Genomic DNA, 27,153 nt, shown 5'->3' on the forward strand with positions numbered 1-27,153 from the left:
AAAAGTTCCTAAAGAAACAAATGGAAATTGAGCAAGATCAAGTACTCACTTGTGGGTTTCTGCAAAAGTTGCTTTTTAAAAAATTTTCTCCATCACTAGCTTGTGGAAATGTTTTAGGGCTGCCTCATCTGGAGAGATTTGTGCATTAAGTATAAACAGTTTTATAATTTATATCTTTTTCTGTTCTCCTGGGGCTTCAACACACAGGCCATCTTATTTGCATTCTCTAGCAAATTCATCTCCGTTTTTTTGCATGTTTCAGGCTGTCTCGGGGAATACAGTTCTCCTTCTCTCCAGCTTTGCAGCCTGCGTCTTTTGTAAGTTAATGGTATTTGATTGTGGTCAGAGTGTGAGGAAACTGCCCTGCTTCACAAGGAAGTTTTTCTGTGCACCCACCAGCCTCTTCCCCCGCATTTCCAATTCTGAAATTGACAGCTAGAAGCAGTGGTAGGAGGCTGAAGGATTCAATGGCAAAGCCTTAATCAAGGACCAAGTGCCATCCTCTTTGTTTTCTTCTCTGGGAGTTTTAATGAGCTTGATGATTTGCCATAAACATTGGCCCAAGTGTGGGGACAGATTCCCCCATTGTTAAAGTTGTTCTTCTAGAGAAAGTTAGCTTCCTTTAGAAGCAATGCTATTTTTTTCAGACTAAAGAGAGTACTTAACCATTCTTAAACTTCATAACTTATAAGTGGAAACCTGTTACTCTGAATATTTTTGAAGCATTTAGAGATATTTGCAGGAATAATTTATGTCTTAGGACAGTCTAGATAATTAAATGTTTTGATCAGAACTGTTCCCCTTTGCCTCTTTGTCTCCAAGTCAGCAAAGAGCCAAACATGAAGCCCTCCTCGGCTGTTGCCTGTAACAAGTCCCTTACTAAGTCTGACCAGGAAAATCAGACCCAATGTCATTTAGTTTAGACTTCAGGGGCAGAAGGAAAGAGGCCAACACAGTCAGTGCACTGGCCCTTCTGCCTCCAGGTTCCTGCTATATTCCGGAGGAAGTATGGCATAGTACAATCCTGAATTTCATTCATTAATTCACTCACACAAAATGTCTAGGTGCCCACACACGGTGTGTTGTGTTGGGTGTTGATCTAAGTCTTAATGTTCAGGAGCTAGTAGTTTAGCTGTTCAAGATACACAGATATATAAATAAATGGATTGAAGTGTTGTGCATATTATAATAGATATATAGAGAGACAATGGGGAGAAATAAAGGATCTCCGGCTTGATGAGGGATGCTGGAGACAGGAGGGTACTTAGCACTTCCTATGGTTGGTCCTACCAATGGATTAGGATAGACATGGAAAGTCTGCACTTTTCCAGACATTCGTTTCCTACTTCTTAGTAACTGTTATGAAAAGTCCCACCTAACTGACTTCTCCGTGCTGGGAAGGAGCACCTGGCGCTGGTGAGGCCCTCTGGTACAGAACTCTGGCATGCACGAAGTCTGGCTCCCCGTAAGCATCTGTAATGAATTTTACAGTGCAGAACTCAATATGAATAAATGAATGAATGGATAAACAAATGAGTGGCATGGCTCCTTTTCCTGGCTTTGTTACTAACTCACTGTGTAACCTCCTTTTCAGTAATTTTAGAAATGGCTGCTCTGCTTCATTTCGTGGGGGCTGGTGTGAAGGATCAAGTGAGAAGACAAAGGAAATAGTTGAAATGGATAAAGGACAGTACTTGAAAAAACTATACAAATGTAAGGAAATGCTATTAATCATTGTCCTTTCAGGCAAGACATGACCGTTATGGCAGGCAGGTGGGAAAAACAGAAGGAAGAAAGGAGTAAAGGGAGAGAAGGAGGGAGAAAGGAAGGTAGGAAGGAAGGAAAGGAGGGAGGGAGAAAGAAAGAAATGAAGAAAAAAAGTGAAAAACTGAGAGAGAATGAGGTGGGAAAGGAAAGAGAAGGGAAAGAAACAGAACAGAAGAGAAGAAAAGAATAAAATGAAACACATCACGTGGACACTCCACTCGAATCACACTACCTTCTCTGCATAGTGCAGAAGGGCGCAGGTGACACTGGGAATAATGAGGAATCTGGTAAAGAAGGATTGCGTTAGCCTAGAAGACTGTAAATTACTGCATTGGGCTGGACATACTATTCAATGATCAGAACTTACTTTTGATGGTTCTACTGAATTTGTAGCAGCTGAGGGGAACTTTTTGGCTACACAAATGACATGGAACCAGCCTCACCTGCTTTTAAGATTGTTGTCTATGCCTCTTTTATAGCTTTAGACCCGAGGCAGTGTATTGTTTAACAGAGCACTGCTAGCCAGAACATAGGGAAAATAAAATGCTGCACTCGGGAATAAGTCCACTGTTTTCATCACAGACACAAATATGACATGAGACATATTCACACATATATAAAGATTCCTTATGATAAGACTTCAAAGGACAAATGTTAAAATGTTAAAGAAGGTCATTTTCATACTTGAGCACATCCTGTGCACTGAGAACTGTAGCAGGTTTTTGGCAGGTATGTGCGAGAGGATTTAGTATATGAACAGGGACACAGAAGCACTTCAAAGGTAAAGAAGACATACGTGCATCCAACAAGCATATGAAGAAAAGCTCAATATCACTGATCATTAGAGAAATACAAATCAAAACCACAATGAGATGCCATCTCACATCAGTCAGAATGGATGTTATTAAAAAGTCAAAAAATAATAGATGCTGGCAAGGTTGCAGAGAAAAGGGCATGCATACACACTGTTGGTGGTAGTGCAAATTAGTTCAACCATTGTAGAAAGCAGTATGGAGATTCCTCAAAGACCTAAAAGCAGAACTGCCATTCAACCCAGCAATCCCATTACTGGATGTGTATACCCAGAGGAATATAAATTATTTTACCGTAAAGACACATGCATACAAATGTTCATTGCAGCACTATTCATAATAGCAAAGACATGGAATCAACCTAAATGCCTGTCAATGACAGACTGAATACAGAAAATGTGGTATATATACACCATGGAATACTATGCAGCCATAAAAAGAACAAGGTCATGTCTTTTGTGGGAACATGGATAGAGCTGGAGGGTATTATCCTTAGCAAACTCACACAGGAACAGAAAACCAAAGACTGCATGTTCTCACTTATAAGTGGGAGCTAAATGATAAGAACTTAAGAACATAAGGAAGGAAATAACAGGCCAGGCATGGTGGCTCATGCCTATAATGCCAGCACTTTGGGAGGCCGAGGCGGTGGATCACCTGAGGTCAGGAGTTCAAAACTAGCCTGACCAACATGGAAAAACCCAGTCTCTACTAAAAATACAAAAATTAGCTAGGCGTGGTGGTGCGTGCCTATAACCCCAGCTACTAGGGAGGCTGAGGCACAAGAATCTCTTGAACCCAGGCGGTGGAGGCTGCAGTATGCTGAGATGGTGCACTTCAGTCTGGGTGACAGAGTGAGTGAGACTCCATCTCAAAAACAAAAATACACAAAAAAGGAAAGAACAGATGCTGGGGTCGACTTGAGCGGGGAGGGTGGGAGGATGGAGAGGAGCAGAAAAGATAACTATCGGGTACTGGGCTTAATACCTGGGTGATAAAATAATATGTACAACAAACCCTCGTGACACATGTATATCTATGTATTAAACCTTTACATGTACCCCAAACTTACAATAAAAGTTACAAGTAAAGAAAGAAAGAGTTCTAGTTTGTGTGCACTGTGCTGTTTAGAAGGGTTTGCACAGTACACAGAGGAGAACAAAGACAAACGGTGTCATGCCATGAGATGTGGTGGGAAGAAGGTCTGGGAGTCAGCAGGACTGAGTTCTAGTTCTACTCACCATATGGAAGTGCAGCCTTGCCAAGTCATGTCAACTTTCTATTAGACAGGTCCCTGTGCAAATGAAGAGATCGAAGTCAACAGTCTCTGAGGTTTCTGACAGTCTGGGCATTTTAGAAAATCAATACAAGTTCATTTAGTATGTGGACAGTATCGAGTTATAATAACAATAATTGTAATAATTAATGCAATTTATTGATTGCTCTATGCTAAAATCTTTGATATGATCTCATTTCATCTTCATGTAAGCTCATAAAATATGTATTTTCCATCCATATTTTAAATAAAGAAACTGAAATTCAGAGAGGTCCAACACCCTGCTCTTAACCACTGCACTATAGCAGTAATAATACTAGAAACATTTATAGCCAGTCATGTGCCTGGCACTTTTCCAGGCATTTTGCATATGTTAACTCATTCAATTTTCACAACAAATCAATGAGGTGGATACTCTACTATTATGATCTACATTATACAGATGAGGAAACTGAATCACAGCAATTGTAAATAACTCGCTCAATGAAGGGCAGATCTAGGATTATAACCCAGGCCATCTGACTCCAGATGTCAAGCTTGTAACCATTAAGTGATCCTGTTCTTTATTCTATGCATAACTATGAAAGAGGTGTGGCTTTGATAATGCAACAGCATTACATTACACTGTGTGTGTGTGTGTGTGTGTTGACTGGGGATGTCATAGAAGAAAGTCTTTCCCAGAAAAATAAATCTTGAATATTAGCTTGGAAATAGGCGAAGGATGTGATATTACAGACAGGAAGCTGGAAGGAAAATTCTAGCCGAGGTTAGCTAGCCCCATAGTAGGCCATGATCATGTGTGGTAAGCACAAAGACACCAGAGGCTACTAGCAATATGATCAGGCTGCAAGGAGATAGAGGGCTTTCATAGTCAGACCATTGTCAATGTGGAGCAGGACAGAGGGCACAGGGCACAGACTGTGATCACAGTTGTTCTCATAGACTTAGGAAGAAAGGAAGGATTCAGGGTGAACGGCTGGGGAGATATCTGACTGGTTAGCAGCAGCTGTAATCTTCCAAGAAAGCCGTGACAAAGAAGAATAAGGCTCTGAAGGAAAGACTCAGTAGATGAGAATTATTCCTTATGGAAAAGAGGTCTGAGGGAAGAAGAGTTTTCAGAGACTAAGCTTTTCTTTTAACAATCAGGATTGTGAGGCCCTGGAATGCTTTTTATGATAAAACATGTGTTTCTCGTATAGAGGTCCTTAAAAAAAATTTGAATTGTGTTAATGTATCTTGTTTTAGGTTAATCTTGCTCCAAAGGAGAGTGGCTTGGCAGTCACTCTGTCAATCACCACTCCTCCCTGACACGCCCATGGCAAATGGTGTTAGTCAATGGCCATGGCCCCCTCTGAGGCCAGGTCTGGCTGCAGATAGTCAAGGCAATATTTTAGGAAATTCCAAGAAACTTCAGATGATTGAAGCGGGCAGACAAGTTAAAAGGTGTTTGTCTTCCGTGGTTAGCAGATTTTGCAATATTCCTTAAGGAGTGTATGATTCTTCCTCCTAAATATCACTCTCAGTCACTGCTTCTTCTACAGCCCTACCTTCTCATTTGCTCTTGTCTGGATGACTGATAAATTTCCCCTAATCAGCTCCCTGCCTTCAGCCTTGATCTCCTGTTATCCATTCTTCACTCTCCTGTTGGAATTATCTTTCTGAGACATTTCTCTGAGCATGCTATTGTCCTGCTAAAGATCCTAAAATGGCCTCGCTTCCTTTCCCAAAACAAGTCCCAACATTTCAGTGTTGACAATATGGCCCCTTCTCGCTATCCTACCGGGCGTCTTCTCATTTCTTCAAACTCACCTCAGGAAACATCAGTTGAATGAATGTTGAATCATTTCAGTCCTACCAAGTTACTTGGAATTCTTAAAATGCACTATGCCATTTTGTTTTAACATCTTTCCATATTATCTCTTTTTCCCTGCATACCTCCACCCTCTTCCCTCTTTGCAAAGTACACTAACTCCTTATATTCTGCCTCAGAAACTTCCTACTTGTACGTGTCAGCTTGGGCTTCCATAACAAACACCATAGACTGGGCAGCTTAAACAACAGAAATTTATTTCTCACAGTTCTGAGGGCTAGAAAGTCCAAGATCAAGAACTGCCAGGGTTGGTTTCTGGTTGAGACCTCTCTGGTTTGTAGACTTCTGCCTTTTTGCTATGACTTCACATGGCCTTTCCTTGGTGTGTGTGTTTGGCGATCTCTCTCCTCACACCCCTACTCTCTTCCTCTTCTTATAAGGCCTAATAATCCTATTGAATTAGGGCCCCACCTTTATGGCTTTATTTAACCTTAATCATTCTCCTAAAAGCCCTATCTCCAAGTACAGTCACATTAGCAGTTAGGATTTCAAAATATTATAGTGATTTTTGGGGGGACACAATTTTATCCATAGCACTACTCATGCTTCATGAATCAGTTCAAGCATCTATCCTTCTATGAAGACCTCCCTGACTCTCCCAGGACATCTGGTTACTCTTTCTTTCTCATTCTCATGGTCCTTTCAAAGGTAAGGACTGATCTTCACCTTGGTATCTTGGTGCTTAATATAGTATCTGGCAAGTAGTGAATTCTAATATTTGATTAGTTAAAATATGCATCGAAAAGTGGGTCAGCGTTCGTTTTCCACTGTCCATTTGGAAATGGAGAAGGTAGAAGAGAATTGAAACTAGGTTTTCTGACATCAACTCCCTTTTATTTTTCTTCATTTCCATCACTAAGTCAGGATCTTGTTACTTAGACGCCTGAAATGGCCTCATAACAAGTTTTCTTTGATTCAGAATAGTATCTCTCCACCAAACCACACTGCATCCAATGTATTAGCAGATTAATCTTTCTAAAATTAACATTTGTACCACTTTTCTATGTAAAAATTTAATCTCTTTTTTCTCTATCCAATAAAGTCCAACCTCCTTAGCTTGATATGTAAGGCTTCCCAGTCTCTCCATGCCATTATTTTACTGCTTTGTCTAACACCACTTCCCAAGTCAAACTTTGTGCTGTAGTTATCTGATTGCTGACTATCCCGAGAGGCACCTGGTGATTGCCTACCTCTATGCTTTGCCTGGGACAGTCCCCTTGCGTAGAAATGTCTACCTTCTTCCTTTCTATCCTCCCCACTACCACTCTTTCTCCACATTCTTTTGCCTGGCCTTGCTCTTTTTTTCACACCCACTTTGTAATTCCTTTTTGTACCACACCATTCAAAAATAATCCTACCATTTCTAATCTACACTTAGGTGATTTATCCTACTCATTTCAAACTTGTCATCTACTGCCTTATATCAAAGAAGACATAGCATTAGTTATGAGGTAGCTCTAGTGTCACCATTTTTGGAGCGATTTCTTCATTTTTGAAATGAGGGTGTGGATGCCTAGCTAACCCTTGTTAGAGTAGGATAAAGATCAAGTGTAAAAATGATATTTATGTGAAAGTGTTATACACTGCAAAAAGGCTCTTGTTATATTTTATCTTTTCTATTAGTTTGCAAGTCTTAGGAACTCCAGGGCTGCATTTTGCACACCAACACTTTTCCTCTGTGTCCTGAATAGTGTGAAGCATGATGCCTTGCCCATAACAAGAGCTCAGGAAACATCAGTTGAATGAATGTTGAATCATCTCCACAGGAAGGAGAGTGGGCTAGCAAATTGTTCTTGTAGGGTCGTGTTTGTTTACAAATGAGACAAGGTATCCTTTAGAAATGTGAGATCATAGGAGTTCTCTGATACCCTCCCTTTAAACTTTTCCTCCCACTAGCCTCCCAGACATACTGATTCTCACACTTACTTACTCCCTGTTCGTTCCTGTTTTCATCATGTTTTAGGAAGTAAAGAGAAGAACCATGAACTTCTGCCATTCATTTAATTTCAGTACTCATGTTTAGGTAAGCCACTGACCAAGCCACTGACTAGGTCCAAGTCAAAGACCTAGAATATATTATGAATCTGAGTACAAGTGTCTTGGTTATAAGAAAATTAAGAGGGCCAATAAACTATTCCACAGTATTATGGGAGGAGAGTAAGAGCTGGAGTTAGAAATTGGAGACAGTTTCATGGCTTTTGGGTTTTAGCGTTTTATTAAAATCACCCTCTGAAACATGTCTTCTAATGGACAACACTGAAAAGTTAAAGAATAATTCTGGACCTTATTAGGAAGTGTCTGGTCTTCAAAAGAAAGTGCCAGTAATTCGTCTAGTACCACCAACGCACCTGACACCACTGAATAAGAGCTATTTAATCTTTACCTTAGTGAAATATCTGAGGCAGGTGCCTCGATGCCATTTTAGTGCTGGACCAAGCCATGTTGAAAACTAAGTCAAAGGGAAATAATTAGTTATTTTGATTCTGTATTAAAAAAAGATATTGTATTCATCATGAATTTTTTGCATGAATCATGTTTTTTATAATACATATCGCATTAAATGTAATAATGTATTTTTACATGTTTTTATAAAGTAATAAAAATGTTTTAATGCAATACATTATTTATCTGGATTTACTGAGATTTTTGGTTACACCTTTATTTGTACTTGATGCAAGTACCTCGCTCATCTCACTAATCCTAGCCCTAATTCTTTTATATGTGTGTGGTGTGTCTACGTGTGTACCAGTGACAAGCGAATTCATTTAAAAATATTATCTTAATTATTTTAAAAAGGCATGCTTCCTGAAGAAGCATAGATTAAGAAGATAGTGCATGTATACAATCTAGCCTGCAAAATTATGACAGAATCATTATCCTCATAATATGAACATTTCGTGACTGATTGTTTTTAGAATTCTGCTAGGTGTTTTCTAGAATGCTCTGGTCATATGTGATGCCTTCCTTCTTGGAATTTACAATCCAACAGGCTATATAGAGGGAACATTTAGATTCAGTCGACATTTAGTGAGCACACACAATGTTCTAGATGCTCTGTGAGCAAGTTTACATGTATTTTGTAAAAAATAGACTTTATTTTTTAGAGTACTTTTAAATTCACAGAAAAATTAAGTGGAAAGTACAGAGAGCTCTCACATACCCACTCTCCCCACATATACACAGACTCCCCTTATCAACAACCCCCTCTAAAATGGTACATTTGTTACAACCAATAAATCTACATTGACACATCGTTATCACCCAAAGTTCATAGTTTACATGAGGGTTCACTCCTGGTGTTGTACATTCTATGGGTTTTGACAAATGTATAATGACAGGTACCCACCATTATAGTCTCATAAAGAATAGATTCACTGCCTTAAAAATCTTCCATGCTCTGCCTATTCATCCCTCCCTCCCCCCTAACCCCTGGCAACCACTGATCTTTTACTGTCTCTATAGTTTTGTCTATTCCAGAATGTTATGTAGCTGGACTCATACAGTATGTAGCCTTTTCAGATTGACTTCTTTCACTTAGCATTATGCATTTACGATTGCATGCCTTTTTCTGGCTTGATAGATCATTTCTTTTTAGAGCGGAATATATTCCATTACATGGATGTTATTATATACATTTTCACATCAGGAAGATGAAGCTCAGTGAGATAAAGCACCTCCACCAAAGTTAAAGTGAGCAGAGAGCGAGGTTTGAACTTCAAATCTCCTGATGCCAATTTGAGTGCTGGTTTCACAAATCTACAGCTGCTTCAAATAGGAAGTAGTAGGCATTGTCTAAATATGTATGGTTACAAAAGGAAACTGCATTGATGGGGCCTTGAATCAATGGAGTAGTCTTTAGAACTTCATTATTAAATTAGGCATCATTGGAACAGATTGCCATCTTTCCCTGGTGATTCCAGGAATGTTTCATAGAGTCGAGGAGTCGGTGTCATTAGGTCATATTTTAAAGGCTTCATAATAGATGAAGGTAGACTAGGATTAGATGATGGAATTTGAGAAACGTGGAAGAACATCTGAACAAGGGTACCTTCTTGAGAAATTCCTCATACAAAGCACCCTATAGTACTTTATACCAACTAACAAATTGGCAGAACTAAAGGATAACAAAAACAGAGCTATTTCAATAAAATTAGGTTTATATTTCTTTTATTTTAATGTTTTCTTTCCCCACTTAACAATGCATCTAAAGTAAGTATTGACAACAGCTTGCATTTATTAAGCTCTTGCAACGTGTCAGGGCTGGTGCTAACTCCTTCACATCCATTAATTTAATTCTCCTCCTGTCTATAAAGTAGGTTCTATTATTCTGCCCATTCTACAGATAAGAAAATTCCACAACTAAATAGAAATAACTTGCCCAAGACCAGACAGCTAGTATATACTGGAGTGAAATTTGAACCCACGTTGGTTTGATTTCAGAGCCCAGACTCTTATTCACTACCTGCAGTAGGATATGGCACGAAAGTATATTAAACTGGTGTTAATTTTTCTTCACCACATTTGATCATTCTTTTTAGACTTCTGAGAGTCACGCAGGAGAACTTAGCATCACTAAACCACACACTAAATCTATCATTCAATAAGGATGTTCTTGGCACTCATGTTGGCTGAATGTAGACTTGATATTTGTGACAAGAAAAAGGAGAAACATATTTAATGCCTTTGAGGTGTCTACATTTATATGTAGCTATACCAGACAAACACTGTCACTTCCTAAAAGTAAAAAAATGAAATTATACTGTGGCTTTGCAAATTGGCCAAGGCTCATGTATTGTATCAACACACCTTAATGAATAGAAGAGAAGCCAAAACATACTGAACACAGTGGCAAATATTTTATTCCCTCAATAAAGGGGTATCATTTTGTTCATTTTAGAGGTGAGAAAGTCAAAGTTCAGAAAAGTGGTTTGCTCAATTACCAAACAGCCAGTAAGTGGCAGAGTTAGGATTTCCACCCACATCTCTTGGTTCAAAAGTCTTTACTTTTTCTATTACATCCTAATGCTTTTCATTAAACTCAATTTCCTGGATACATGTCGTTTCTGTTTTTTATATGTTGGGGCTGTTGGATGTGGTACTAGTTGGATGCCTGGTAAGGACAGATGTGTTCATTCACAACGTCTGGGAGGAGAGACGTCAGGAGCATGTATTGAGCTCAATGTTGGCTCTGAAATACTCGGGCGCTCTCTCACTTGGACACTCAGCTCTATCAGTCCCACTCTCTGAACCTCATATTCTATTTCTACTGGGACAAATAGTGTGGTTTTTGACTAAGGAGTCCTGGGTTTCCACAGATTAGCTGTGCGGCTTCTGGGTGTGGCTTTTTCTCCATTGCAAAATGAGAAGGGTTTGGACACATTGAGTTCCTACGCCTATGTTTTGACAATATATCTCTGATTTGGGGGTTCATTTCAGCTGAGCCTTCTGAATTCAGGTGTGCAAGATGATGGATCTTAATATCTTTTTAACATCTTTATATCTTTTTATTTTTAGACAGGGTCTCGCTCTGTCTCAAATCTTTATTTATTTTTAGACAAGGTCTAAGAAAAAGTTTATATCTTTTTCTTTCTTTCTTTCTTCCTTTCTTTTTTTTTTAAGACAGGGTGTTGCTCTGTCACCCAGGCTGGAGTGCAGTGATGTCATCTCAGCTAACTGCAGCCTCAACCTCCCAGGCTCAAGCAATCCTTCCACCTCAGCCTCCCAGGTAGCTGGGACTACAGGTGCAGGCCACCACACCCAGCTAATTTGTGTATGCTTTGTAGAGATGGAATTTTGCCATGTTGCCTAGGCTGGTCTTGAACTCTTAGGGTCAAGTGATTGCCCCTCTCAGTCTCCCAAAGTGCTGGAATCACAAGCATGAGCTACTATGCCTGGCTTCAATCTTTACATCTTATTTTTCACTGTAATCACAAAACTTCAATCACACTTGGACAATCTTCGTTGCTTTCTATAATTATGGTGACTTACGTTTCTGTAGATCTCTATAGCTTACAGAGCTGTGTTACACACCAAGTCTCATTTGATCTCTCTGTAACCCAGATTAAGGGAGATGGCATCAAACATGAGTTTGAGTTACTTAAATTCATCATCTGTAAAATGTGCATGATATTAACATCTGTTGCCTCAGGTAGCTGTGAGGAAAAAAGATCATGCATGTAGCATGCTTAGCAGGGAATCTGTCACATAATCAATGTTGAACATATGTTGGCTGTTTATTTGGTGCTTTGCTCCAGATCTCACACATTCCTGATGACAAACCTGGCCTAGAACCTAGGTGTTCTAACTCAGGGTAGTGCTCAAAGTCATACACTGTACTGTTTTCCAAGATCTGGGTGGGAGACCAGAAAGAGAATTTCTTCGAGGGGAGAATGGAACATTGGCTTTAACCCTGGGTCTATATATGACAAGTATTTTCATTTACTATGTTCTTATAGGCACCTACTCTGGGCTAAGCACTCTGTTAGACATGAGGGAAACTGGAATATGAGTGGTATAGTGTTTACACTTGGAGAGCTCACATGTAGTGGCTAAGTCAGATGTATAAAAAATAAACAATGTACAGGCATTTAATAATTTTGTTTTCTGGTGAATAATGAAAGCAAGGTGCTTTGGTGTGCACAAGGAAGGAAGCACTCAAATGCCCAGGGAGTTTGGCAAAGTCATCCTTGAACTGGGTTCTGACTGATGAGCTGGCATTGCTTAGACAAAAGGCCAGAGGAAGGAAGGACAGGACGAAAAGAGGGAATGGTGCACAGAGTATAAAGAATTGTGAGAGAACATCCAGGGAATGAAAGTGTCTCCACATAGCTAAAGCACAGTGAGAATCTAAGGCTTTGGCAGAAGTTGAGTTGAGGGAAGTGAGCTGGAGTCAGATTGTGAAGAAATCTGTATGCCACGCCAAAGGGATGAACATTTATTTGTCTTGAAAGCAACATAGTAACATTGCATGATTTCAAACATAAAATGACATGTTCTTTTTTTTTTTTTTTTTTTTTAAAGAGAGCACTTTGTTGTTTATGTAGAAAAGGGTTGGAGAGTGTGATTACTGGAAGCTGGTTTTAGGTGCTACCATCATCTAGGCAAGAGAAACTGAAGACACACATTAAGACTACAGCAAAGGCACTGGAAAAGTGACTCAGATTGGTGAGATCTTTTGGATATATTTGGGAGGACTGGTTATTGGGAGGGGAGAGCCATTTAGAAGGAAGGAGTTGGGGTGACTCCCAGGTTTCTGGCTTTGGTGACTGGGTGAATGGTCGGCTATCATCAACACCAGCCATATAGAGTTAAGTACTGATGAGGAGTTCTGTTTAGCTATGTTGAATTTTAGTTTCCTGGGGGCCATTGGCAAAAGTCTAGCAGGGCTTTGGAAGTATTTGGTATTCTGGAGAGAGACTTGGGATGGCAAAGAGAATATAAATGAGCAATATTGGTGAAGTGGAGAGTTGAACCTTCAGCTGTGGAAAAGATGTCCCAGGGAGAATGGGCAGTGAGAAATTGCTTAGTTTTGTCTGTGTCTGAAGAGACCAGAGGATTTTACTGCACAATGGTAATTGTTGGATAACGTTCCTCTAAGAACCACAGTTTTGGGCATTTCACTGGGGCTGCACATTTCTCTTCCTGGCAACTCCAGAGTGCGTAGAGAGGGATGGGGCCGCCGGTAGGTAGTTGAGTTTCTTTCTCCTACTGTGTATTTTCTGTGATGCCATTGCTCATCTGAGGCTGATGGAATGGAGGTGAGGAGAGGGAAACCAACAGGGCCCACTCAGCTTCCTGTGAGAGACCCCTAGTCTATTAGGCTTGGAGATAGTCCCATTCAACTGTTGGCTGTCACGATGTTTTAGTTCTTTTGAATTTTTGTTGCCATTCCCAGATGCTGTTATGGATTGTAATAAACTGGTGATCTCAATGATAATCAATATTCTCCTTTGTGTGAAACATTTTTATTTTATTTTATTTTTTAACATTTTTATGAATACCCTCCCCACCTCAGGTCTTTTCTCCAAGAAGTTGCTCCAGAGTGAGCAGCTCTCTAATATTTTTTCTTAGAAGAACTTTTCTTTTCAGTTCAGAATTTTATCAGCAATTCTTATGCTAAAAGAGGTCAGGAGATGAGGCATTTCTCACGTTACCCTTGAAGCTACTCATGAATAATGGCCTATATCACCTCTATTGTCTGCCCCAAAACATAAGCAACCAGACATAAAGGCAGAGGAGAAATTAAAGATCACTGAATGAGCCAGCAGAGCAGGCTAAGGCTGGAATAGTGTGAAGAGGTAAAAAATTCAAGGTAGAACAGATGGTGATGTAGGGGGAAATGTCTGAGTAGATTACTCCACAGATAGAGAATAAGCCATAGTCCTGGGTATAAAGGCAAGAAGAACAACTGAAAAATATTCTGAAATCTTCAGACTGAGATTAGGGCATCCCTCCCAAAGAGCAACGTAGCTAAAATAAATTAGAGGTCATTATTCCAGGCTGAATGCATAATGGCCTAAGCTCACTGGGTTTTCGCTGCCCCTTCCTATAGTTTCCTGTGATTTATGCTGCCAGTGACTGCTGCGTGGGGGAACTCTGTGTCTCTAAACACTTTCTTCCTTCATCGGTGAATTGATTTCACTGAACTCCAACTGGGGTTTTAGAGTTGAGGGGACCAGACAGACTGGAGAAGGTGCCAAGTGAGACTAGAAAAGCCAAAGTGAGCAAAACAATTCCAAGCAGTTCTACAGGTAGACAATACTTATGAAAACAATGCCTGCTTATAGCTTTAAAGCATGGCACCTGCCTAGCAGCAAACTCACCCAAGGCTTTCAAGAGAGGGGCAACTTTTAAATTAAAAACTTGGCTGGGCTTCAATGCTATGCCAGCTGAGTCATTTTGAAATGAGAGCAGGAAACAAAGACCACACCAACCGAGGAGGTCATAGAGTGTGACAAGGGGTCTGTAAGAGGGCATACCGTGCTGCCTAATGGGAGAAAACCGAGTCCTTTGTGCTGGGGTGAGTCCAGGGAGTGATGGATGCTTTATGCGTGGAGGCTCAGACCTTCCTGTCCGGCGGTCTTGCTGCTGCTGGGCTGTGTGAGATGCCTGGCTTGGCAGAGACTGGCCTTTTGTTTCAGTGTCTTCTGAGCCAGTGACATCAGATTTGATGGGCTATTGGCGCCTTTAGAGAGGCAAGTTTTATGTTCCTATGTTTTATATTAAAGCTTGTTAGAAGTAAATAGAAAGGAGCCCTTTAATCCCAGCTGGGAATAAAAGAGCTGAGTCTTCTAAATGAGAATAATAATAAAAGTACAATAAAATTACTCCAACCCGTTAAGACTTTCTTAAAAGATTACCTCATGCAGTACCTCCATTAAAACAGGAAGAAAGTAAAGCAGCACTGCGCTCTGGGCTGAATCTTCCTTGTTTCATTTTTAGACAAATAGTTTAATGCAACAATCCTCTTTCTTCCCCACTCTTTCATAGAAGCCCAGCGTTAATGAGGCTAAACCAATGGCTGCACTCTGGTGGTCCTCGGAATATGCTTTGATTTAGTGGGGGCTGGGGTGTATCTTCCATTCCAGAGCTCAGAGAGGGGTCTGGAGTTTCCAGAGCATCTTTGCCAGAGATGGTTCAGGGACTGTTGTAAGGACTGGCTCACATTCACACCATGTACTCTCTGGACTGAGATGGTAACACATCCGAATCTACAGAATCAGAATTAGAAATGGAAAGGGCTTTGAAAGGTCTTCCTAGACCATCACTTATTGCCAGGCAGAGGTGCCCTTCAATTACCCTAGACAGATGAAAATCTCCAGATATAGGACCTTAAGCCCTCTGTTTAAATAAGAACCAATATACAATATTAAACGCTCTCCTAGAGATAACTATCCAGCCCCAGCCAGGGATGGCTCAATCTTGTTCTATTCAGAGCCACTTCTTTTTATTTTCCCCACCTACTGAAATCTTACAGATATATGGATTAATTAAACCATTCATTTACCCAACAGGCATTGATATGTTAAGTGCCTAGAGTGGGGCACAATAGTAAGCACAGCACTGTGGGGAATACAAAAGAAGTAAGGGAATAGTCCTAGTCCTTGAGGAGTATATCATCTTATTGAGTGGGCAAGAAAATAATTCACTGAGTGACTCGACAACAATGCAGCACGGTGCGGCGGAAGGATGATACTGTGGGGGCAGACGACATGCTCTGGGATGTAGGGAAGTTTCATGGAATGAGGCCAGTCTTGAATTGGCTTCTGAGGAATGTGCTGTATTTAAACTGGTAGAAAATAGAGGGTTTGGGAGAAACATCTTCATGTCTGTGTAGCTTATATAGGAATTGAGATTTCATTCCTTTCTCCCCTTGGAGACTGCTCCTATGCAACTTGTAGGGACCATCCTGCCCACCTTATAACCCATATCCTCCATCTTCAGCAACCACTGAAACTTCTGTGATTTATATTGACAAAGCTTTGTGCTAGTCATTCTCCAAAAAGCACCCTTTTTATGAGATACACATATCAGGTGCTGAAGGAGGAACAGGCTCATGGAAAAGGATTCATGACTACATACTTTGCCTTCCTTCCTCGTGGTAGGCAGGACTAAACTGGTATTTGTCTTCACCTTTGCCTCCTTCAATGAAGAACTGGGAAGCTCAGATACCCAGGGGTCTCTGGTTGGCTGGCGTGGGGCTCACCAGTGGCGGGGTAACTTCCGGTGGGCAGTATCGGTAATTTCTTCAACCTGGTGGTAGCTTTGTCCAAGCCAATGTTTGTGAAGATTTTATACTCAAAGCTGGTGGTGCTTCTTATATCTCATGCTTCATATTTGTTTGTTTATTTATTTATTTGTTTGAGACCAGAGTATTGCTCTGTTGCCCAGGCTGGAGTGCAATGGTGAGATGTGGGCTCACTGCAACCTCCACCTCCTGGGTTCAAGCGAGTCTCATGCCTCAGCCTCCCAAGTACCAGGGACTACAGGCGCCTGCCACCACACCTGGCTAATTTTTATATTTTTGGTGGAGACAGGTTTTGCTCTGTTGGCTAGGCTGGTCTTGAACTCATGGCCTCAGATGATCCTCCTGCCTTGGTCCCCCAACATGCTGGAATTACAAGGCGTGAGTCACCACAGTTGGCTTCATGCTTCATATAAGCTTAAATGCCCCTTCTTCAAGGAAGTCTTCCCCTACAGATAGACCTAATCAATCCCCTTCTTTTCAGTTGCAGTACTTATATCACGATTTGCAATTATATGTTAACCTGTGTGCTTACCTGATTCATGTTTGACTCTCCCATTAGAATGTAAGTTCTATGAGTCAGGGACCTAATTTGTTTTTTGTTTTGTTTTGCTTTTTGAGACAGAATCTCACTCTGTCGCCCAGGCTGGACTACAGTGGTGTGATCTTGGCTCACTGAAATCTCCGCCTCCTGGGTTCAAGTGATTCTCATGCCTCTGCCTTCCTAGTCACTGGGATTACAGGCATTCCCCCACCACATCTGGCTAATTTTTGTATTTTTAGTAGAGATAGGGTTTTGACATGTTGCCCAGGTTGGTCTCAAACTCCTAGCCTCAAGTAATCTGCCCACCTCGGCCTCCCAAAGTGCTGGAATTACAAGCATGAGCCACCACACCCGGCCCCTAATTTGTTTTGTTCACCACTCTACACTTAGCCCCTAGCCGAGATACTAAAAAATAAATGCTTGATGGATGGATGAAAGGATTTAAAAGTAAAATCTTGAGTGGGTAGAGATGCATGGCCCTAGGAATCAGGACACCTAAGGTCTCCTTGGGATTCTTATCATAGCCAGAGATGTTTCCTGGCTGCTAGCTCTGAAATCACCCACAGGATTCCCAAGAAAGCATTGAGAGAGAATGCCCTGCTGTCACAGTCTGGAGAAAAGACATCCTGTGCCCTCTGAATGAACTCAGCAGAGCCTTGCAAGTGTCATCCCAGCTGTTTTAGAGGAGCTGCCTTGTCTGTGATTACATGCTGGATGCCTCTAGCATTGCCACAGGAATCCATTTTATTGCAATGTGGATTTTCCATTAGAGAGGGGAAAACCAACTCAGAAAATCAGCTTTAGTTATAGCAGATTTCCAAAGGAAAAGAAATTTTCCCTTATTTCATGTTTTCAGTTTCTTACTGACTTTTGACCTGAGGATTTTTAGCTTTACATTCTGGATACTAAAATGATAGCAATAACTGTAGCCAGTCTTTACAGAGATAGGCACTATCAAGTGCCTGTGCATATTATTTCACTTAATCTTCACAACAGTCTTATGGAATAGTTGTCACTATATTAATATGGACATTTTCTAGAGGAGGCATAGAGGGATGAAGCCATAGAGTAAACAAGTAGTAGAACTGGTGTTTGAGTCCAGGTTTAGTTCTACTGCTTGCATTCACTATATTGCCTCTGAACACAGTCTAATATTTAATTGAATTCCACATATGAATCAGGCCTACATATAGTGCATACGCACTTTCTTATTTAGTTGTTGCAACAACCTTATGAAGTGAATACAATTATTATGCCCATGTTACAGGTGATGACACTGAAGCTCAGAGAGTTTAGGGAAATCACTCAAGATCACACAGATAGCTAGTTATTGGCATTGCTAGACTCAAGCTTTGATCAGCTTACACCAAAGACTGCATTTCCAGCCACTACCCATTACTCCCTATCACTCCCAGAAATGCTCTTGCGTGGACAGTGCCGCGTGGTGGCCTTGTGGGACTAGTTGTGTGCCATGCCAGTGACTCATCAAAACTGCAGCAGGAAGTAGACACTGGCAAGTTTCTCTGTCATTGTGTTACAGCCCCTTCCTCACTATACTTTGGATAGGAGAAGTGATCTTCTTTTGACAAGACTGTTTAGTTAAATTGACTTGTTTTTCAGAATTGAAAACTCTCTTATTTTCAATAACTAGCACACTCCTGGTAAATGAGCTGCTTCAGTTTTCATTCTTTCCATTTGAATCAGTTTCTGGCACTGCCAAAGAAGGTGAACTGAGACAGATATCCTCCTCTGTTTATTTCAGTCAAAACTCTGTCGTCGTATCAACCAAAGAAAGGGAGGGAGGGGCGTTTAAATTATCCAGGTCCGCTTTCTGTAATAAATTCACCGTATCTTGAGGAATTATAAACTGATGTTAAGTTTCTGCAAACAAGATGCCCAAATAAATTGGTGCTCCTTGCCCTGGACCCACTCTCTCCATCCATGCATTGTCCCTATGCTAGCCTAGAAGATGAGCCTGAATCCCTGCTCCTCCCCACCCCATATTCTATCTTCTGCTCTTTGAGATGCCTTGGCTCCTGTTGTCACCTGGTTGTGTGAAGATGAGCTCAGGTTTGGTCTGATCTCTTCAAACTTTAATTTATAAGTGTTCTTGTCAGTACCTGGGCCTTGGCTTTCTTCTGCAGATTTTTATTTGATTGACCCCTTTGACTTCTAGCTTCTCTGGTTGCTTTAAGGTGGAATCTCCCATCCTAATCTCAGCTCTTCTGAATGAAATTTCAGCCGCTTGGCCGCCAAGGCCATTCCTGAGACCCAGCAAGTTTTTGCAGTTGTCTTATCACATCCATAATCAGCAATACAACTTGGCCCAATCCTTAAACAATAGGATATTTTTTGTCTCTCACACTGATAGTCCTAGTGTTGACAAAATAGAAATAAGTTTTGACAGTTTCATTTACTAGAAAGAATTTAAATACGAACATCTGAATGGAATAGGTGGCGGCCCCAAGACAGTTTTGAATATATAAACAATTTTGTCACACTTAAAATATCAATATAAGTAGGACTGGATCCTAGGAAAATTACCTGTTGAAGGGGAAACAAAACCCTCAAGTTATATTCTCACCTCATAAAAAGCACCAAAATTAATTTCAGGTAGATTACATGCAAAAATCGTACACATAAATAACTTGAAGACAATATAAGTGAGTATTTGATTTTGAGTAAAAAATACTTCAAGATATAAAAGCATGTGATGGTGTCCTCAAAGGAAACATCAATACATCTGCGTATATAGAACGTAAAAGTTCTGTAAACTGAAAAAAAGTAGAAAACACATTTGCAATAATTGAAAAAGAGTTCAAATACATGTATACATAGAGGTATGTCTGTGCATGTGTGTGTATATATACACAAGCACACATATACACAAACATATGTGTGTGTCTTACAAATCAATCAGAAAAATAATAGCAGCAGCACTGAGAAAATGACAAAGAACACAAACAGGTAATTAACAAAATTTTAAAAAAGAGACGTGATCAATGAACTCTTGAAATATCAATCCAGTCTCACTAGAATTCAATAAAAAAAAATTAAAAACACTGCTAAATAAAACTCAAACCTACTGAAATTTCAACTCCCTTCAAATTGGCAAAACTTTCTAGAAAGCTATTTAGCAATACTTAAAAAAAAAAAGACAGAAAGCACTTTCATCTGATAATGTCACTCCTAATCTGTACTAAGGATAGCTGTCAAATATCCATGTAAAAAGCTGTCTCTTAAAACCTTATGCATAGTGCAAAAAAATGAAAGTATCCTAAATGTTCAATATTGGAGGAATGGTCAAGAACTTATATCTATAAAATGGAATATTGTATTGTCCTTTAAACTGTTTTTGAAAGATTCTTAAACATCAAAAATGTTCCTGATAACAATGTTAAACTAAGAGAATAGGAAGAAGAAATATTTATATTATGATCCAAACATTGTAAAAAATACATAAATAAGAATAAACATTCATATATGTAAAAGACTAGAAATAAGTTTATTAAAATACCAAGGAAAATATCAGGAAAATCAGAAAATATCAGGAAAAATAATAATATTATTAAAATGTGTGTACCTGCATTCCTTGAATTATGACAGAGCTTTCTTTTTAAATTTCTGTAAAGCATCAGGGGAGAGAGGTAAAAACGCAGGTGTCTTCCTTCCCTTTGTAGTGACTGGGCTAGAGTAAGTTGTTTCAGAAGCAGAGAACACGCATCTCCAGGGAACTCAAAAGGGCAGCCTGGTTGAGTTGCACATGCCACACAGTGCCAAAAAAAAATCCCCTCCCCAGACACTTTCCAAAGCCCCAGATTAGAAGGAATAATTGTGGTTAGCATGAAACCAAATGAAAATACTACTGATAACTGTTCCTGTCTGGGAAATCTGGATCCAGCCAGTTTTGATCTCCTGAACCTGCTCTCTTAACAGTTATCCCATATGGAAAAATACTACTCTGAGTTTTCAGCTCTGGTTTTTCTACTACAGCACTTGCTCCCTGTATCATGATTGCTTGTGGGCTTTTATTTGTTAGTTTTTCTAACAGTGCACTTACTCCCTATATTGGGATTACTTGTGGGTTTTTGTTTGTTTGTTTGTTTTTGAGACAGGGTCTTTCTCTGTCACCCAGCCTGGAGCGCAGTGGCAGGATCGTAGCTCATTGCAGCCTCAAAATCCTGAGCTTAAGCGCTCCTCCCACCTCAGCCTCCTGAATGCTAGGACCACAGGTGCACCCTACCACGCCCAGCTAAGTTTTGTAGAGACAGGGTCTCGCTATGTGCCCAGGGTGGTCTGGAACTCCCAGGCTCAAGCAATCCTCCGGCCTCGTCTCCCAGAATGCTGGTATTACAGTTGTGAGTCACCACACCTGGCCCAATTGCTTCTTTTAGTGGCAGTCTCATATACTAGCCTGTGAGCTTTGATGGGGTGGAGATCTGCTCAGTATAGTAGAGTCATGCTCAGTAATATTTGTTGAATGAATGAATGCATTCAAGGAATGAATAAATTTACACTGCTATATTTTGCTTCTGACCATAAGTTATACTTGACCGAGTGCGTTCTCTCTCTCTTTTTCTTAGAGTTTACCCACAGTAAACTTAGCTTATTGGCCATTTGGTCCCACTTTTACTGAAAATCAGATTAATGAGGTTCTAAGGAGGAAAAAATGATGAGAGTGGTCAAGAGTATGGGCTCAGGCATCAAATTGCTTGGGTATGAAATTGACTCTATTATGTGCTAGCTCTGTGATCTTGAGCAAGTCACTTGCCCTCTTTGTGCTTTGGTTTCTTCACCTGTAAAGCTGTGATGATAACAGTAGTACACATCTCTTAGGGATATTTTGAAGATTAAGTGCGTTGTTAGACATAAAACACTTAGCACGTTGTCTGGCATCGTATAAGTAGTCTGTAAGTGGTAGATATTGTTATTATTATTTTCCCCTAAAAGCAGCAGACATCCTCTTCAGTTAATTATACCTATTGAATGGGTTTTCTAGTTTCTGCAAGCCTTCCAAGATTTTCTATCCAGACCATGCATAGGTAATGAACTTGATGTCTTAATAAAGCTTGATATTTTGCAGCAATTATTTTAAGCTCTCGTCTATTGTCTGATTTCATTAGTTAATGATTGTCATGACAAAGTAATAAAAGAGGGCCTTTTAAAATACTTCTGATATTGCAGATGTCAAACATCAATTACCGCCAAACTTTATTCCAAGACTACTAGTAGTTTTCTCACTTCAGGTTTTGTAATTATTTTCATTTTATGACGTAAATATTTTTTCTTTAGACTTAAAGCTCTTTGAGGGTAATTTATCTTCCTTACAGCTCCCACCTATACTGTTTTATGAATATTCTACTGATAGACAAAAACTTATTAAGTGAATAATCAGATCTTTTCCTCTTTCATTGCAAACACAGGGAACACTTAGCCGTGCTATTCTTACTTCTCAGCAAAGGTGTTTCCGCCAACTCACTGCTAGATTTCTTCTTGTAGTTTCAACTTGGAATTTTAAGTACTTTTTTTTTTTTTTTTACCTTCAAAAGATGGTGCTACCATTGGCAACTGAGATTGGCGTGCACTGAAAGACTGGTTGCTGTTGGCCAACTCACTTGATACAGCTCTTCCAGTAGCAATATTTCCCCTTGGATTTAAACACATAATTGCAAAAAAGGGAGGTTCCAGACCATACTATTTTTTTATGTCTTACATGAAATAACATATTCAATTTTTAAGGCATTATTGTTATTTTTGTCAACAATAAAAATTCAGTTGTGCATTGCTGAACAGTTTATTGAGAGTTCTATATACATTATGTCATTTAATTCGTACAAGAAGATTGCATTTTTTCCTTTTTTCTTTATTTATTTTTTTGAGACAGGATTTTACTCTGTTGCCCAGGCTGCAGTGCAGTAGTGTGATCATAGCTCACTGCAGCCTCAACCTCCTTGGGCTCAAGCTATCTTCCCACCTTGGCCTCCTAAGTAGCTAGAACTACAGGCACATCCACCACATCTGGCTAACTTAAAAAAAAATTATTTTGTAGAGGCAGAGCCTCACTATGTGGCCTAGGCTGGTCTTGAACTCCTGGGCTCAAGCGATCCACCCATCTGGGCCTCTCAAAGTGCTGGAATTACAGGCCTGAGCCGCTGTGCCCAGCCAAGATTGTAATTTTACTGCTAGTTTATATTTGGAAACACAAGGATTGGGAGGGGAAAGGGTTAGCTGTCATGTGCCACATAGTTTACATATGTTGTCTCACTCAACTCTTATAGTAGCCCTTCAAGTAAGCAATAATATTTCTATTTCACTAATAAAAATTTGAGGTTCAGAGGTGCTAACTAGTATATGATAGAATTGAAAATCAAACTCTGGTTTGTCTGGCAACAAAACCTATGTTCTTTCTGCTACATTAGTGGTTGATTGAACTACATTATAACCCTAATTTAGTAGAAAGAGTCTACTTTTTATGACTAAAGTTACTGTTTATGAACCTCCAGTGACATTAAAATCTAGACACGCACATGATAATACAGGACATCTCAGGCCAGCCTTTCTTTGCCTCATCCTTCCCACGGAGAGCTCATCCTGTGTGTTCCTGGTTCTCTGTCTCTGGTGATAAATATGGAGTATCCAGACATCGTGTTGCATTGTTATGTCTGTCGCTGTTTGCATAGACTCAAACCAATGCAATAATTTGGAATGGGGCTGAGCTCAATTAGCATTCCCACGATTCCTTTTCTGCCTCACCCTTTCTAAACCCAATTCCTTGGTGCAGAACATCACAGAAAACCAAGATCAGAAATGTGGTAGTTCAGGGTGGCCTAGGAAGTGAAGAACAATGCCTTTCCTTTCAGATACTCTAACCTGCACTTCAAAGATGTTTGTTCCAAAATTCTAAAAAATGGCCAATTTGACTAGACCTCTTGTGGCGTGAGTGTATTGCAGAGAATCTTGTGAAAAAAGAATAAGCTCACTCTTGACAAGGCAATCTGATCTTTAGATCTTAATAACCATGGTTGGAAGATAGAAACTCTAGTGTTCATATTTGGGTCAGGGAATCATTGCTCAATATGCTAAGAGAATTCATTTTCCTTGAGTGTTTTTCCTTTCAGGTCACGTTTTACTGCTGGAGTTACTCAGCGAATTAATAGGTATAGAAATGCAAAGCTCTTTTCTTATTACATTCTATCGATCTGATTGCAGTGTCATTAATTGAAAGACTAGGGAAATGTGATGGATAGTTCAGCTCAAGATTCTACATTTGTTTTGGCCCAGATCTGTTGGAAGAAAGCTGCATGAAACTGACTGAAAGAAGCCTTTTGGTCTGACATGAATTATTCTTTCTTTGTCAATCCATGTGAGAGCATTATTCAGTCCTAGTGAGATTTACAATGTGAAATTGTAAACTGTTTCAATCGTTAAAGGAAAATCAAAACTCAGAATGCCTATTTGTAGAGTTAGAAATAATCCATCCTGTAACTCTCTTTTATAGATTACTTACATATGATATTTTTAAAAAAACTAATTCTGACACAAACAAATTCTGACTCAAAAATATGGAAGGTGGGCTGTTCTTCATTTTAAGTAATTTTGTTTTGCAATATAGTGGTTGTGAAAAATTAGTTTCATTCATTTCCATTCAGTCCATTTGTATTCCAGAAGTGCATGAAACTAGAAATTGGTAGGTGGTTAAAAATTGCTTTTATGGTTATTTTTCTTTTCTGATGGTTTGACCTACTATTCCTTGGATTTCTCTCATAAGTTTAAGTTAACTTGCGAATTTTTTCTATGTATGGATATGTCCACATACATATTTGATTACTACTTTTAGATGAAAAATTTAAAAGAGTCTTTAAAAATTTTTAAATCCTCCACAAGAAGGGAAAATTCCCCAGATCAGATAAGAATATACCAGACTATGGTTTATTTGCTTGCAAAGGCTGAGTTGTTCCTTTCTAGTTTATCACATTTTAAAGAGCTGAGCTATTTTTTGTGTGTGTTTATTATTTTAAATATTTGAAGCTTGAAGTGAATGCGAGGAATATCTCATTCTAAAGCACATTTAAATCTGACATAAAACATTATCCATCTCTTGCTTTTAACAGACATGTTAAAAAGTTTAGTACATGTTATTAATAATAGATATCCTGTCAAATATTTTTATCCTTCGTCTACAGTGTTTGAATTGTCTTTGTCAAGGTGTGATTTCTTTTTCTGGTTATGCTTTTGGGTGATAGAATAAGTCATTTGTGGAAACATAGGAAGTGAACGAATTGCCACACGGCATGACCTCATACTGGAACACATCTTGAAAATGTATTTAATGCTTTCTGAGCACAGAGACAATGGATTGTGGTTTGGGGTCCTCCTTCCTGACCTTTGGCTTGGTGAGAAATGTGGATTACTTCCTCTGCTCATCAGCTACTCTCAGAGTGAAAAAGAGGCTGCACCCACGTTAGGAAGCAAATGCTGTTGATGAGTGCACAGGCTGCCTTCCCCATGATATTATGTCTAAAAATACATCCACAGAGAGGCAGGCATATGCTCGCGTCTTGGTGTGAAGGAGCTCTCGCCTGTGTTTCTTGCTATACCCATCTAAATTCTGGAGTGAGGACTTAAATTATTCCAGAAACCCTGCCAGTTTTTGATTTGCCATTGTCTCTGGTTCTTCGTTGCCTTTGAATGGGACCCTTGATCCGAGGCTTTCATAGACCAGCCGGTGCTGATGGGGTCCGGGACTTGACGATGGCGCCTGCTTGTTCCTGTTGTGTTCTATCTGAGGCATGATTTTCTTTCCTTTTTGGGAGGTAGAGAGCACGGGGCAGAGGTTGCACCTGACACATTAGAACTCCGTTGTCACTGCTGTGGCTGTTATTCCCCTCGGCAAGAGCCAAGGAGCAAACAGGACGGTGGGTCACCTCGCCAGCTATTTAGCACCATTTCCTTTCTCTTCCTCAACCTTGTTAGAATTTTCTCTTTCTTAAGTGACAGGGTTTGACGGGGGTTCCTGTGCCCCCCTGTCTACCCTTGCTTTATCTTGATAAGGACTTGCTTTATCCTGATTTCTAACACCTCTCCTCATTATAAAAGCTTGCTAGACTCTCATTCCCGGTCCCTGCAACTCAGTTTTTCTGCTCTATTGTTTGGGTTTTCTCTTTGAGTGTTAGTTCCAAATTTCTCAGCTTGTGTGGTTACCTCACAAGTTAACAAGGGTAAAATTATTGTCTGAGCTATTTTCTTTAGAAAGAAAACAATTTGCTCTTTGGAGTGATAGTCCCAAGAAAAGGAATGAATAGCAGAGGGAAATGAGGTGATATTGTTTTGCAGCTTCTGCTACGGCTTGGCTGTGAATACCTGTGCTCAGGTGAGACTTTCTGTTGTGTTTACGGAGTTAGAGAAAATTGTTAACCTTCATGATATTTTCCATATCTTGCTTGAAAATTATTTCAATTCTAACAAGAAGTGCAGAGGAAAGAAGCATTGCTTTTCATGCACCAGAAAAGAGGGACAAAATCACAGATAGCATCAGATGCAAAGGACATCATTCCATTTGAAATGATTTATATTTAAAAGTGAGTGAGATCAGCTGTTACTTATACCACCCTCTTTCTTCTTGTGTTTTCAAGTTAGCAATATTTTAATGTCCTTGAAAACTGAAAGGCAGAGCATTGTTTTTCAGAAGAGTTGATTTTTTTTTGAGGTTTCTGTAAAATGAGATAAAAGAAGTCTTTATTTGTTTCAGGTGGTTAGCCCAGAATCTATTCAATACAAGTTAACACAGGCATATCCAATGTACGCCGGTACTCACAACACGTGCAACGAAACACAGCCCCTAACACAAACCCACTCAACATGAACCAAAATCCAGGCTTGAGTTTAAACCAAAATGATTTCATTTATGGAGGAAAATTAATCTTATTATATGCTTTTCTACAGCTAAATATTTAGCTTTCCTTTTTTAATCACTATTTTCTTAGCTTCTTTTCATAAAAACCACTGAAATGAACAAAGAACTGTACCGTATAGTTAATTTCAGTTCTAGTGGGTGTTGATTAAAATGGAATGTAGATTACATATATGATAAACTCTTTTTTGTCAGCAGGCACTTCCTTTTAGTTCAGCTTAATGCATTTT

At 39.7% G+C, this 27,153-nt stretch overlaps 1 long non-coding RNA gene across 5 annotated transcripts in view; it reads left to right on the forward strand.

Moving 5' to 3' along the window:
* The window catches only part of LOC108582066, a 242,817-nt gene that overhangs the window by 34,610 nt on the left and 181,054 nt on the right, over window positions 1-27,153 (forward strand). Inside the window, exon 1 of one of the 5 annotated variants that reach the window (XR_004177322.1) lies at window positions 23,082-25,928. The exons of the other annotated variants lie outside the window; for them this stretch is intronic. This is a non-coding gene — a long non-coding RNA (uncharacterized LOC108582066). Of the gene's footprint in view, window positions 1-23,081; window positions 25,929-27,153 lie in introns of those variants that run through there. 5 annotated transcript variants of the gene reach the window in all.

Source organism: Papio anubis, chromosome 12, assembly GCF_008728515.1.
Source record: "Papio anubis isolate 15944 chromosome 12, Panubis1.0, whole genome shotgun sequence".
NCBI classification, from domain to species: Eukaryota; Metazoa; Chordata; class Mammalia; order Primates; family Cercopithecidae; genus Papio; species Papio anubis.